The sequence below is a fragment of the Durio zibethinus genome, chromosome 16, assembly GCF_047325235.1.
Source record: "Durio zibethinus cultivar Kanyao isolate XHJ-2024 chromosome 16, ASM4732523v1, whole genome shotgun sequence".
Taxonomy (NCBI): Eukaryota; Viridiplantae; Streptophyta; class Magnoliopsida; order Malvales; family Malvaceae; genus Durio; species Durio zibethinus.
The window spans coordinates 1857242-1871386 of record NC_143177.1 but is presented as its reverse complement, the minus strand read 5'-3'; the positions used below and the strand labels follow the sequence as shown (position 1 = coordinate 1871386).

Sequence of the window (14145 nt, the reverse complement as noted above, 5' to 3'; positions counted from 1 at the left end):
TATTTGGAAGATTGCTTGGTTCAGCCCTATAATTGTTTTTCTTTGTCAGTTTCCATGAAACTAACAGTGATTGCTCATCTCTTTGCTTTCTTATTGGTGCTTGGTTTCCATGAATTCATAAACACATTCTGTGAAGGAAAAATTCATGTCTGAAACATGTTTTTGTTTGGGTTTTATCTACGCAGCTTAGAGATAAGACTATTGGCATCAAATATAGCTGATGATAGTAATGTTCTTTTGATCTGTTATCTCAATCATGAATACCAATTTCCCTCTATTGCTAGGTTTTCTTGGATTACATTATAAGAGAGGTATGTACATATTTGAATCAAGGATTTCATAGACACAAGAACAAATTAAGAAAGAATGACATCTATTTAAAAAAAAAAAAATGTTATGTGATGGCATGGAATTTTATATTAGTTCTTGACAGTTGGTTTACTACAAGAGACTACTATTATTTTACTAGACCTTGCCATCATTATAACATGGTGTATTTAAGATTCTGCTGGGACCAAAATTGATACTGGCCTTGCTATCTTTTTGTATTTTCTGGTGCATATATATATATATATATATATATATATATACACACACATATATATATAGAGAGAGAGAGAGAGAGAGAGAATCAACCCAGCATTATAAGCAAAATCATTGAAATTCTTGGGTGCAAAGATATTGCATAATTGCTTGAGCAATGGCTAATTATACTTATTTTGAGGATGCTTATCTCATAGTACTTAGTAAAGGTAAATGTGGAAAATGATAATTGGAATTGAAAGCAAGAGAAAATTTTATATTTCATACAATTTGATGAGAATATATAGTTATGAGTAAGGATCCATTTACAATATTTGTGCAATTCTTACATTTTTTTTTATATTTAGATCAAAATTATTAAATTATAAAATATATATTACTTTGATTTAAATAAATCATTAATTTAATTTTGATATAAAAATTCAAAAAAATATAACTTGTACTAATATAAGTGGATTCCTTCTTTATAATCATATATACATCTATATATATTGATAATGTTTTAATTTTTTTTAAAATAAGATTAGGGTATAAAATCTCTTATAATCAAGTAATACATCTAAAATAAAAGAAAAGAATATCAGTCTTCAATTACACTTCGAAATGATGGAAATGCATTCCTTTTATATATAATATTAATTTCCAGCAGCAAACCAACTTAACATCTTGATGATTATCAATTAATTACACTTATCATTCCTTTCTTTATTTTTAAATTACCATTACTTTACTAAAAAGGCACTCAAGAATTGCCATCACACTTGCAACTTAAGAAAAGGAGATCTCTCTTTCAACAACTTGGGATTGATTTTTTTTTCTCTTCTTCTCCTGTATATCTCTCTTTAAAAATGAAGAGAACAGTTAGCAATTGAGCAATGTATGTCAGTTTATGAGTAAACAGGCTTGACATAGCGAATCTTTTTGAAAAAACAAAAGAAAAAAAGAAATTCCCAGAAAACGAGTACGAGAATTGTGCATTTCTTCAGTCACTTCCAGTTGACAACCAGTTCCCACTTTTATAATATGTACCCCACTGCCTACTGCATCCTGATGACCCCTCTGCTCGGCCCTCGCACGTGCTATCTTGTCATTCATGTCCCCTTCAGCCACGCCATTAACATCACCCCTTTTCATCCTGCTAACAGCATGATCTCCTTTCTGATCCTGACACCTAGACAAGTTCTTGCCGTTGATGCATTTACAACATTATGATGTGTGGCCATGGGCAACGTAAAAGTTTTGTCAACTTGTCATGTCTGTGTCAGTAATTTTCCTATGTATACTACTCTGTTGAAACAGTTTAGGGCTTTGTTTGCAGCATGTTATCAATCCCCATGACAAGGGCTAAACGACATTAATGGATTGTCTCAAATAATTAAATTTGCACTTAAAATGCTTGTTTGAATGGATGGTAGCATCAAAACATGGTCTTGTCATTGAATGAATTTTAGCTTAGAGATATAAAAAAAAAATTACATCCCTATGATTTACAACTTTTTCACCTACTTTTTTTGTTTTTTTTTTTGTTTTAATTTATAATTTCATGATTCATTTCTGTTATTAGAAAGAGGTAATAAAGTAAGAATAATTTTATAATTTTACTAAAATTTAATTGATTATTTACATCATTATTCCTTTTTAATAATGGAAATGAGTCATAAAATCATAAATGAGAAAAAAAAATTTGTACATAAGTGTAAGTGAAAATGTCGGTACAAATCATAAGAAGTATATGTAAAATTTATCTTAAAAAATTATAAATATTAAAATTTGATTTAAGTGCTTTAGCTATTAAGGATAGGGTAAGAGTAATTTGGGACAACATCTTAATTTGAATTATAGTACTATTTTTTTAAAGTTAAAGTTACAATCATAATCAAATTATAATTACTGAATAATTAATTAATAAATTAAAATATAATTAAATAATTAAATTTGTATAATCAGACTTGAATTTAAAATCTTATAATTTTAATATCTCTTTCTTGCCATTAAGCCAAAGTCTTGTTGGCAATTTGAATTATGGCACTAGTTAATTAGATGAGTAAAAGTAGTCTAATTATCTTGTTAAAACTTTATAGCACTAATTAGAAAGTCTGGGCTTTGAAGTTCAAAAAGGAAAACCAAAACCCAGGCCCTTGTACAAGGCCTTGAATTTGGGCCAAACTGGCCATGAACACATTTTTATTTAATTTTAATTTTAGAATATATTTTTAAAATTATTAATAATAAATTTAAAAGGACGAATTAAATTAAATTTTAAATAAATTTTTTAAGATGTCAACTGAACTTACCAGAGATCTCTCATGGAGACCTCTAATTTCTATCAATGAACCAATATCAAGAACTATAAAGTTAATAACATTTCCTAAACTGAAATATGAATGAATGGTGGATATGTATTTAAACAGTAGCCATTAAAGGAGGAATAGGAAATGCACCTATTTAATATTACATATGCAAATGCAAGCTTTTATCACGGCTTTCCTTGATTACTTCCTTTAAATTTTTGAAATTTCTTGGGTAGTTTCCAAAGAAAATGGCGGCCAAGTAAGCAAAGCGAAAGCAAGGAAGGGAGGAGTCAGAAAAAAGCTTTATTTAAAAATGTAAATGATATATTAATATTCATAAATTATTTTAATTTAATTCGAATAAAATTTAAATTTGATTCGATTATTATCGAGTCAAATTCAAATTCAAATAGTTTGATTTATCGATCGAGTCGAATTCGATCATTTTTATATTTAGTTCGAATTGTTCACAAATTTAATTTAATTTTTATATTTTAATATATTTTAATTATTTTAATTAATAAAATATCTCAAATTTGAATTTGAGATCAAGCATAAATAATCGAGTTTTTATCGAATATATGAATCAAGCTTATTTTTACAAGTTAATCAAGTATAATCGAATGAATTCGAATAGCTTGATTCTTATTTCGAGTTAACTTCAAATTAAAAAAAAATTTTGATTGAGTTTAAATCGAGTGTTAAACCTCGAATTTGAAATTAAGTTCAAACTCAAATTTAATATTATATCGACTTGAACTCGAGGATTATACTTTTAACCCCACCAACATTTGCGGTGGAATTTGAGAGATGCACTAATTATTATTATTATTTTTAATTTTATCAAAATTAATTTTATTTATTATCTAAATGAATAATTAAAAATATAAACAGATTCTATTATTGCAATTGAGTCAACTAACAAAATACAAATAGAAAATAAATCTCAAAACTAATTAATTTTGTTGATGAAATGAAGAAATTTCCAATTTTAAACATCAAAAAATTATTAATATTTGAAATTAAACGATTTTTAGAGATTTTGCTAATTGACGGGAAGAAAAACAACCCATATTCAAAAAGCTAAATACAAATCTCTTTTCTGCAATAATTAATTCTATTTTTTTAATATAATTATTTTTTTTACTTTTATTTTTGTGTAAATGTTAGATCTTAATTATGAATATATTTAAATGATTAATAATATCACTTCATCGAGCTGCTGTGTTTAATATTATTGTTCATGGTCATTTTTTTAAAATATATTATTCATGTTCATCGAATATCAAATTTTACTTTTCAATTTTTACGGTGATTGAACAAGACATTAACATCAACCAGATTCTTCAAAAAACAAAAACAGTAACCAAAGTCATTTTTGCACCACGTTCGAAGCCAATCTTGGACAGATGGATTCATACGTAGATCCTTTAACAACCATTGGAACGTAACACAGTCTCTGTGTCTCACTCTCTCTCTCTCTTTCACTCTTCCGAGTACATACTACGTACAGTACCGCCTCATTGCTTCCCTCTCTCTCTTTCTCTCTAAAAATAGCAAAACCAAAAAGAAAAAACAATAAAAAAAGCAGATTCTTGTGATCTAATGCCTCTCTCTTTCTTGGTTTATTTTGGTTCTTCATGTAGGGAGAAAATCCACAGCAATTTTTTTTAGATCTCAATTAAACTTACCCATTTCGTTTTTTTGATGGAAACCAAGTAAGCTTTTGTTATTTCTAAGCTTGTTTTAGTGATTACAGTTCTGGGTTTTCATTGAAATTTCGTTTCTTTCCTTTTATGAAGGGATCTGATTCATTTGTTTGTGTGTTTTTGTTGTAGCTTTAATGGGTCAATCTCAATTTGCTATCTTTACTTCAAAAATGTTAGTATTTTTGTTTCCTACGGAATCAAAGTTCGATTCAAAGTTTGATTCTTGATGGTTGAATTTGATTTGGTTTGCTCTGATGCTTTTTCTTAATGTAAAAATTTAGAATTGGTTGAGTTTTCGAATCAACTCTGTTGATTTAGTTCATTAGAGCTACTAAGTAGCTGTCGTTTCCATTGTTACCCTTGTTTCAGGGAAAAAGGAGTATTAGTTGCATGCTTTTTACTACTTTTTCATTGATCAATCCTTTTCATTGCTTGGTTGTCAATCAACTAGTTACTACTGTAGGCAGCTAGCATCATTAGCATTGTTCTTTCCTTTTTTCCTTATTCTTCCTTTCTCATTATGTAAGGTAAGTTTTTACCTATATATTTTGACTATTAACATGGATCTGAATTGTTACACAAGTTTAAAGCTTGGTTTTTGAACTTTATTGTTTAACCTTCTGCAACACCACCTTTTGTGCCAATGGTAATGGATTGGTGCTCATTCACTGGAATAATTAGGCGCCCTTATTAGTGTTAAAGAGGTTTTTTTTTTTTAAATTTCTTAGTAAAAGGTGTTGCAGTTACCCTCTTGCAATGTTATTGAGTAATTGACAATTCCAAGTAATAGTAATATGATATTGAATTTCAAGATTTGATTCCGAAAGGGTCATACAAGAAGTAACTTCAGTAACTTGTGCGCTTGACTCTCGTATGCTGAAGAGAATTACCTGATGGTTTCTTACTTGTTTATTTAAATGTTTGATCAGTTATCTAAGGTGTTTCTCTTTGACAAGTTGTGAAGTGATTTGTGTTCTTCATTCTATTGAACGAAGTCTGATTGTTGCAACAAAACAGATTTATTTTGAGTAGAAAGTTTGACGCCGGATAGATTAGGAGAAGGAGATCTGTGTTGTGACAATTTAGTGCTCAAGTGAAAAGACTTAAACGAAGGATGAGGGGAAGATCTGATGGAGGCCAACATAAGTGTTTAATCACCTCTCTCTGTGTTGTGGCAGTCTTTCTTTGTTTTCTCTATGTATATTATGGATCTATTTTTGGGTCTTCAAGCCGCGGTGCTGCAGCTCTAGAATATGGCGGCAGATCTTTGAGAAAACTTGGATCATCTTATTTGGGTGGAGATGATGATGGCATGCAATATGAGTCTTCAACCAAATTTGAACAAGTAGAAGGAGAAGAAGATGTCATACAAAATCTTTCCCTGTAAGTTTTTTACTGCTGAACCATTTCTAGACACTGTCTTTTTCCTCTCCTGTTAATTGTAAACTTAGTACCTTACCTTTCAACTTGTAATCCCCCTTTGCTTCTTCTCTTTGTTAGTTGCCATGGCATTTAATTTCTCTGCTTATGACTTTGAAGGTTTGCGATGATCATCATTCAGAATTAATTCCCTGCTTAGACAGGAATTTGATATACCAAATGAGATTAAAGCTGGACTTGTCTGTTACGGAGCACTATGAACGGCACTGTCCACCTACTATTGCTTGATTCCTCCTCCTTCAGGATACAACGTGCAGATTCCCATAAACTGAGCAATCAGCTTATTGTTGCTGTATATTTGTTAACTGAGGGTCATGATCATATTTATCATATATTGACTGTCTTTTAATTCATGTGAAATTACAGATCCCAATTAAATGGCCTCACAGCAGAGATGAAGTATGGAAGGCAAACATTCCCCATACTCACCTTGCACATGAGAAGTCTAACCAGAACTGGATGGTTGTAAAAGGTGAGAAGATAGCATTTCCAGGGGAGGCACCCATTTTCACTATGGAGCTCGCAAGTATATTGCTTCGATTGCAAATGTAAGATTGCCAATGCCTACTGATTTTGGCTCAAAAGAAAATATGAACCATGATGAATAATATTGAACACCTACTAAAGAATAATTGTAGGTGTGTGTCCGTCTGAGTTTTCTGCTTCATGTTTTGATTCCTTTTATTCCTTGGAATGGATTCCTCAAATATAATTTTGTACTTTGCTTGCTGTCTCTGCATTTTGGCCTCCTGAAATTTTATACTGTACAAACATTGGTCTCTTTAGGATCAGCGAAAGGACTAAAGGTGTCTCTGGTGAAATGGAACCTTTAACAAAACACAGCTTTGGCTTTTCCCCTATGTTCTTATCAAATCGATGCCACCTGCATGGCTTTTTTATAAGAAAAAAATATACGGTGACGCTTTTCCTTTTGCATTGCATATAGATCTTTTCTTTATGGCTGGTTAAATAGTGAAATGCATGTTGAAGATAGAATGTAAATTTTGTATTAATTGGACTAATCATTTTGGCAGGTGTGAATCCTTTTCCACATACGCTTGAACTTATGATTTACTCCATGCTTGGACTGTCTTTTCTGATATTGAGAAGAAAGGCTGCAGTGCTGAGGATTTGTTACTTGAGATGGATCGCATTCTCCGTCCCAGTGGTTTCATAATCACCCAGGACAAGCAACCAGTGATAGATTTCACAAGGAAGTATTTGTCAGCTTTGCACTGGGAACCAGTAGCAACAGCTGATTCCAGTTCGGATTCAGATCATGAGGGCGATGACATTGTGTTTATTGTCCAAAAGAAATTGTGGCTGACAAGTAAAAGCCTCAGGAATTCTGAATAGAGTTTTTCAACCCCAGGACTTCCCCTTTCTCTCATAGTATCTTCTTCAGCTCCAAGGGATCAGGAAGCTCCGTTACTGATGCAGTAGACAAGTTCATTTTGTGGCATTAAGCAATGGTTCACATTATTATTTTTTTTACCTTTTGTTTTTCATGTAATGAATCACTTGACATGCCATAAACTGATCACCATCCATAGGCTATTCTTCAATTTTTTTCCCTTTATTTTGGTGTTGTTCAAAGCTACTTCAGCTAATGACTAATAATCAAATACAAAAAATATATAATGCTCAAGTGCATAAACATTGAGGCTTTTAACTCCCAAGTTTTTCCATAACTGAATATTCTTCTTATCTATTCTCTTTGCTTTTCTTGCCTCTTTGTTTGTTCTTTGTGGGTAGGCTCATTGGAAAAGCTGTAGCTTTCACTGGCAGGTTTTTCCCTTACAGGAAGTTATGGATTTGGATTTAGGTTTGAATCTCCGATGGGCTGTAATTCGAGGTGGCAAATGGACGGTTTAGATTCCATTTTTGTCATTTTGGATTCAGCGTGTTTTGCATCAGATTAATTCGAGTTCAGATTGTTTCAAATCCAGAACAATATGTTTTAATCATTTCGGATTTGGCTGGGTTCATGTTGAAGCTTTTTCAGGCTTTGGATTCGTATTGGTTTTGCCACTTCTAGTTGTAACGAACAAAGTTGGGGTTTGGCCCTTGGCATCAAAGAAAAAAAATGGCTCTTGGCATTTCTGGAAATAAATTTGACCAAGGTAAGGAAAATAAAAAATAGTAATAATAAAAGAAAGGGTATTATAAACGGTGAAAGATGGGATTTGTAATTTGGGATCGAAAGAGTTAAATGAATAGTTAGAATTTTTGTGCTAGATGAATCAATCTATCCCCTGCTGTTTACTTGCAGTTGCTAGCCTGCTATTAGTAGATTCGTTTGGGAGGACATTTTACACTGAATTTTTTTCAAGTAAAGACTGTTTTTTACTCAAAATTATCAAAATTTGAACTTTAATCATTGAAATTAAGAGTTCAGTAATCTATTTTTTTTGCAGAACGTTTTTAAGTACTTGACAAATTTGACTATCAGCATTTCTCATTTCTTTGGCCTCCACAACTGTGACACTACTAGTCTTTTTGCCTTGTCTATTGGACAGACTAGCAAATTCATTCCCTGGTTTTCTGGCCTATAAAATTTAGAAACGGCTCTGATTGACAAATGAAAGGGTGGAAGCTAGACCAAGTTCATTGACTAAGGAAGGATGTTCATTTTCCCTAGTTTGGAATTTCCATGAATTCTCCCTAAATTTTAACTTGAATGCCAGTGTTTTCACGTTTCATGCATTCATATTTGACTCACAAATCAACCCATTCTTCAAGTTTTCAGACAATAACTTGTGATTCATCTTCCAAAGTTGTTTGTTTTACAAACCTACAAGCAAATGGATCTGTCTGTCAAAACACAACTTTGTACAAAAACCAGTCAAGAGGGTCTTGGTAGCCTTCTCTGGCTATAACTTTCCAACATATCCATAATGTTCCATAAATGCATTGAAGCTATAAGCACATGCATTGTCCAATTTTCTCCTGGTGTAAGAAGATGGGATATGTTCCCTTGCCATTGCCTCCCAAAGATCTCCTCCAAGCTCCCAATCCCTGTGTCAGTCCCATTGGGCCATCGTTTCTTTGTTTCTTGACCCTGTCTCCAAAACCCAACAGCCCCATTTATGCCAACACCTACCATGTTGTTTGAGACTTGATTTTTCCCCTTCCAATGAAAAATACAGGAACCTGTTTAATGCCCATGACGGTAATAACAAATTAATGCAAGCGATAGTTGAAGTCCACTACTTGACACATTAATATTAGTATTACATTTTTAGTTTTGCATGATCAGATAAGATGATTCAGGAAGCCAAAGACAAAATGTTTACCAAATTAGGACTTGAACCCTGAAAAATGTAGGTGTACCCCCTGGTCGGTTTTCTTTGAAAATGTGGCAGCATTTAATGGCATGATAAATGTTCAACCTAACCTTTGGTTTTTCCACGATTTTTCCTCTGGAAAGGTAAATGCATAGGCTACATCAAGGATATCAATCGATAAGGTATGGGTCCGATAGAGAATTACTCATTTTCATATTTTTTATATTATATTTATTTTTTTAGTCATATTTAACGAATATTTTTAATTTATCTTCATATTTATCTCTATAGGTATTTAATGAGTATAAATAATCTCTATTCTCATAATTTTTTTTTAAAAATAAAAACTAAATTTTATTTATTTTTATCTTATATATTTAGATTTTTTTATAAAAATATATATTTTTTCAATAAAAATATATTAATTTTAATTAATTTAAAATAATAATTTATATTATTTTAATAAAAAATGTATTTATTAAATATATATAAATTTATATATGTAAGATACAAGTACAAGTACGAGACGGATATTTTATTATATGTTTTCATCCCCATTTTTATACTTAATAAAAATTTAAAATCATACTTATTTTTATCTCTATACCTACAATATCTCCATCTTTATTAAGATAAAACATCGAGTTTACCATTAGGTATAGATAAGATTAATATTCTTAAGTAACCTTATCCAAAATTACGAAATATATTTGATATTATAGTTTTATATCCAAGCATTTAACTCAATAATTAATGTATAATTTTTCTATAAAGAGTTGGATTTAATTTTTTTCCATCTCCCTAAATAAAAAAATGATGGGTTAAATTTTCTCATCTTCCATTATGCTTTAGCTATACATAGATGAAAAGGAGACAGACTTCAACAAAGCCTAAATATAAAAGATTAATGGACATTTTTGGTAAGTTTAATTTCAAGCAAATAAATGTTCAATGGCATGTTTTCTTAAGAATAACTTGAAATGTAGCATTCAAGTATTTAATTTAATTCAATGATTTAAGCAAGTTTCATGCTCAAATAAATTGGTTTCCAATATGATCTTGATCATTGCAATATAAAAAATAAATTAATGTGATAATATAAATAGAACCCAAATTATTATATTAACTATCATAAAAATTAGCCTGTGTCATTGAACTTGAAGGTAAATTTTGATTACTACTTTGAATATATTACAATGAATTAAAATATTTATAAGAAATTTGGAATTCATTATTTTTAATTTTTAATATGCATATGTTTCATAATCAATCCATTTACTATTAAATTAAACCATGTGTGGTCATTGGCTTTAAATAAAAAATAAAAAAAGGGTTTCTTTAAATAGACGATGAAATTAAAAATAACAGTGGAGATGAGATTGATTATTATGACGTTAAAATTAAAATCAATGATAGAATGTATTTGGATAAAAAACAATGATGGCGATGAGATGAGAACAAAAAATTATCATTAAGAACTTGATTCTAAAAATATATTGATAAATTATTTTTATGAATACTATAACATTAAAATATTATTTTAATCTTAAAATTTTATTTTCAATCAAAATATTAATACATATTATTTATTAATTTATTGTATAATAATAAAACTTATTTATTAATTTATTATGTAATAAAAATTAATTTATTATATTAAATCACCTAAATTATTTTAATATTTTTAAATAAAAATTAAAATAAAAAACAAAAAAAAAAGGGATGAAAATTTTTGTTCAAGCACCATAATTTTAAGGGTAAATGTGAAAAATAATAACAGACAAAGTATAAACAAGACGTGCTATGGGTAAAATTTTTTTCACTGGACCTAAAAGATTCAGATAAAGACTGGAGGCAAACGTTTCTCACTGATACTCGTCAAACACCATCGTGATGAGATTGAAACAATAAAAAGTACAACTCGCACCTACACAATGTGTAAATGGGATTCAAATGATCCCTAAGCTTAGTTTAAACCTCATCTACTGTGAAATTACAATAAAATTAAAAAATAAAATATCTTTCCTTCTCTACCATGAAATTAGGAGAATAATTCCTATGATTTTTTATTAAAAAAATGCAATCTAAAAAAAAAAAATTACAGTTATAAGAGTTGAACTCAACATCCATAAGATAAAAAATAAATAAATTCTAGAGCTTTTTCCTATGGCTTCCAATTAAGACTGCTTCCAAAATTTTTCCATCTCAAATGACTTAGCTTTGCACATATATAAATATTATAAAACTTTAAAAGCAATAGATTTGATCATTTGTGTTTTTATATTATATTTCATATCATATTTAATATGTATAATGACACGAATTATTAAAATATAATCATGACATGAATTATAAAATATGTTTAAATTTTAAACACGAACAAAACACGTTTAATATACGTACTGCATATGACACAATACGATTAACATGAATAATAAATTCGTTTAAATGTGACACAAATAAATACGAATAATATAGATTAAGATTATTAATATTGTACCAGATAACATTTCGATTTCTTGTAAAAAAATGATATATATTGATACCAATTGTTTTGATATATTATTTTAGATTTTTCGGTTTAGTATAAATATATTTATAAACATGCATGAACTTATACATTATAATGCTATTAATAAGCCACAAAATAAATATGCAATATATTCAAATAAATAAGTTAAAAAACATAAGAAATAATATCATAATATTTTTATGATATTTTTAAATACTTAATTTGATCATCTGATATTTAAATAAGTATTTATTTCATATAAATATTAAGATAAAAACAAAGAGATGAAAAAAAATTAATCAAAGTTTTGTGATTATTAAACTTTATAAAAGGAAAATAATTGTTTTTTTGAAATAAAACTGAATTACTTATAAACTTTGGTTTAAAAAATAAATTATAAAATTTGGTTTTAAAAAATAAAATATAAAAAACAAATTAAAATAAAATAAAGAAATTTAACTTTTAAGGATTATTTTGTTAATTAAATTTATTTTTATTAAGTTAAAATAGTTAAATAACAAAAGATAAGTTAAAAATTATAAAATATATTTCACATTTACATATCAGTCAAAACATATTATTTTATCAAAATTCACTGAAATAGGTTAAAACTAACAAAAACAACTAGCATTACTCGTACTAAATCTGATGCTAAAAATCATCCTTAAGTGTATCATATTTTGATATAATTGAAACATACTGGTCGGTACGACTAATATTGAAACGAAATTAATAATTATGATATGGATATACATGAATAGATATGACTAATACGGATATAAACAAATAGATACAACTAACACGAATATATACAAGAACATAATTAAAATAATAAATAATTATAAACCATCATCATTTATAACTTAATAAATTTAGCATATTAATAATATAAAAAAGTACTTACATATTAAAAAATAAAAAATAATTTAATACTCATGGAATATGCATTTAATATATATATTTATATTTATATTATATAATTATATTAATTTTTAGTATTAAATTTAAAATAATAAACTATTAAAGATTAAAGAATAAAATAATAATGTATAGGATTAATATTAATATTTATATACTATTTATATTATTAATATAAAAAATAATTTTATAATAATTATTAAATGAGTATCATAATTAAATATTTAAAATAATTTTTATATAAGATTAAATAGTTAATTAAGTATCCTAATTAAAAAATTAAAAATTAAAATAATCTTTATATGTTTATATTAAATTAAAATAAATATATAAAATATGTTAAATATATACTCACATGACAATATTAAATTAAACATGTTATTTATGTCGTGTCACCTGTTTAGATAAGTCAATATATATATATGACACAAATTATATCATATCAGAATTCGTATTGATACAAATAAATATGAAATATATTTTTTAAACATATATATATATATATAATTTTTATATCGTATCATTATATCATATTTAAAATTATTAAGTCTAAATGTAATAAAAACATCATTAAAATCCAACCAGTTTTCGAAAAGTTAGAAACTACTTTGACTTCTTTTAATAAAACAAAATCAAACAGCTTGTAAAAGTTATCAAAGCAAAAATTCTTTTCTGTCTATTTGAATGGTAAATTCATTCACTTAAACTCTTAGATAGATATTCTTATGATAATTAAATAAAAAATTCTTACGATAATTTTTTTAAAATTATAATTATAATTAAGTATTATATTAATATGATCAATTAATAATAAATTATTATATCATAATCAAATTATAATAACTGAATAATCAATTATTAAAAAAATAATAAATTAAAACATAATTATATAACTAAATACATGCACAATAAAATTTGAACCTGTCACCTCATGAATATAAAGCATCCTCTTACCATTAAGCTAAAATATCATTAGCTTCTTATGATAATTAAATACTCATAAATAAAATATATTAATTTTAAAAATAATAAAATAATAGAAAAAATTGAATTTTGGATTAAAAGTGATAAATTATGTCATTATTTAGTTGATTATAAGCACCACTCTTATCAAATTTGATTCTATTCACTTAAAAACCTCCATACATAATTTTATTTATCTTCATTAAATCATCCATCTTAATAATTAATAGTAATACCTCTTTTAAGTTATGCATATAAGTCAAAATTATTGTAGAAGGTAAAGGAAAAAGATGAAAGAGAAAAGATGAAAAAAAATTAAAATTTATGACCATTCATTAATAAAAATAATTAAATTAATAAATTTAAAATTTAATTCAATTAATTTATATAATTATTTTTAAAATATAACATTTAACATGTCATCACGACATGTTTTAATTGATTAGTTTAATAATGATCAAACTAAACTTTCCTCTTTTGTG

The 14145-nt window shown here is 27.4% G+C and overlaps 1 long non-coding RNA gene across 1 annotated transcript; it reads left to right on the top strand.

The window, feature by feature from the left end:
* Positions 1–4295: 4295 nt before the first annotated feature.
* On the top strand, positions 4296–7660 carry LOC111298545 (uncharacterized). Its single transcript, XR_016328548.1, has 4 exons — positions 4296–4552; positions 5561–5926; positions 6083–6531; positions 7018–7660. It is a non-coding gene; the product is annotated as an uncharacterized LOC111298545 (long non-coding RNA).
* Positions 7661–14145: the final 6485 nt, after the last annotated feature.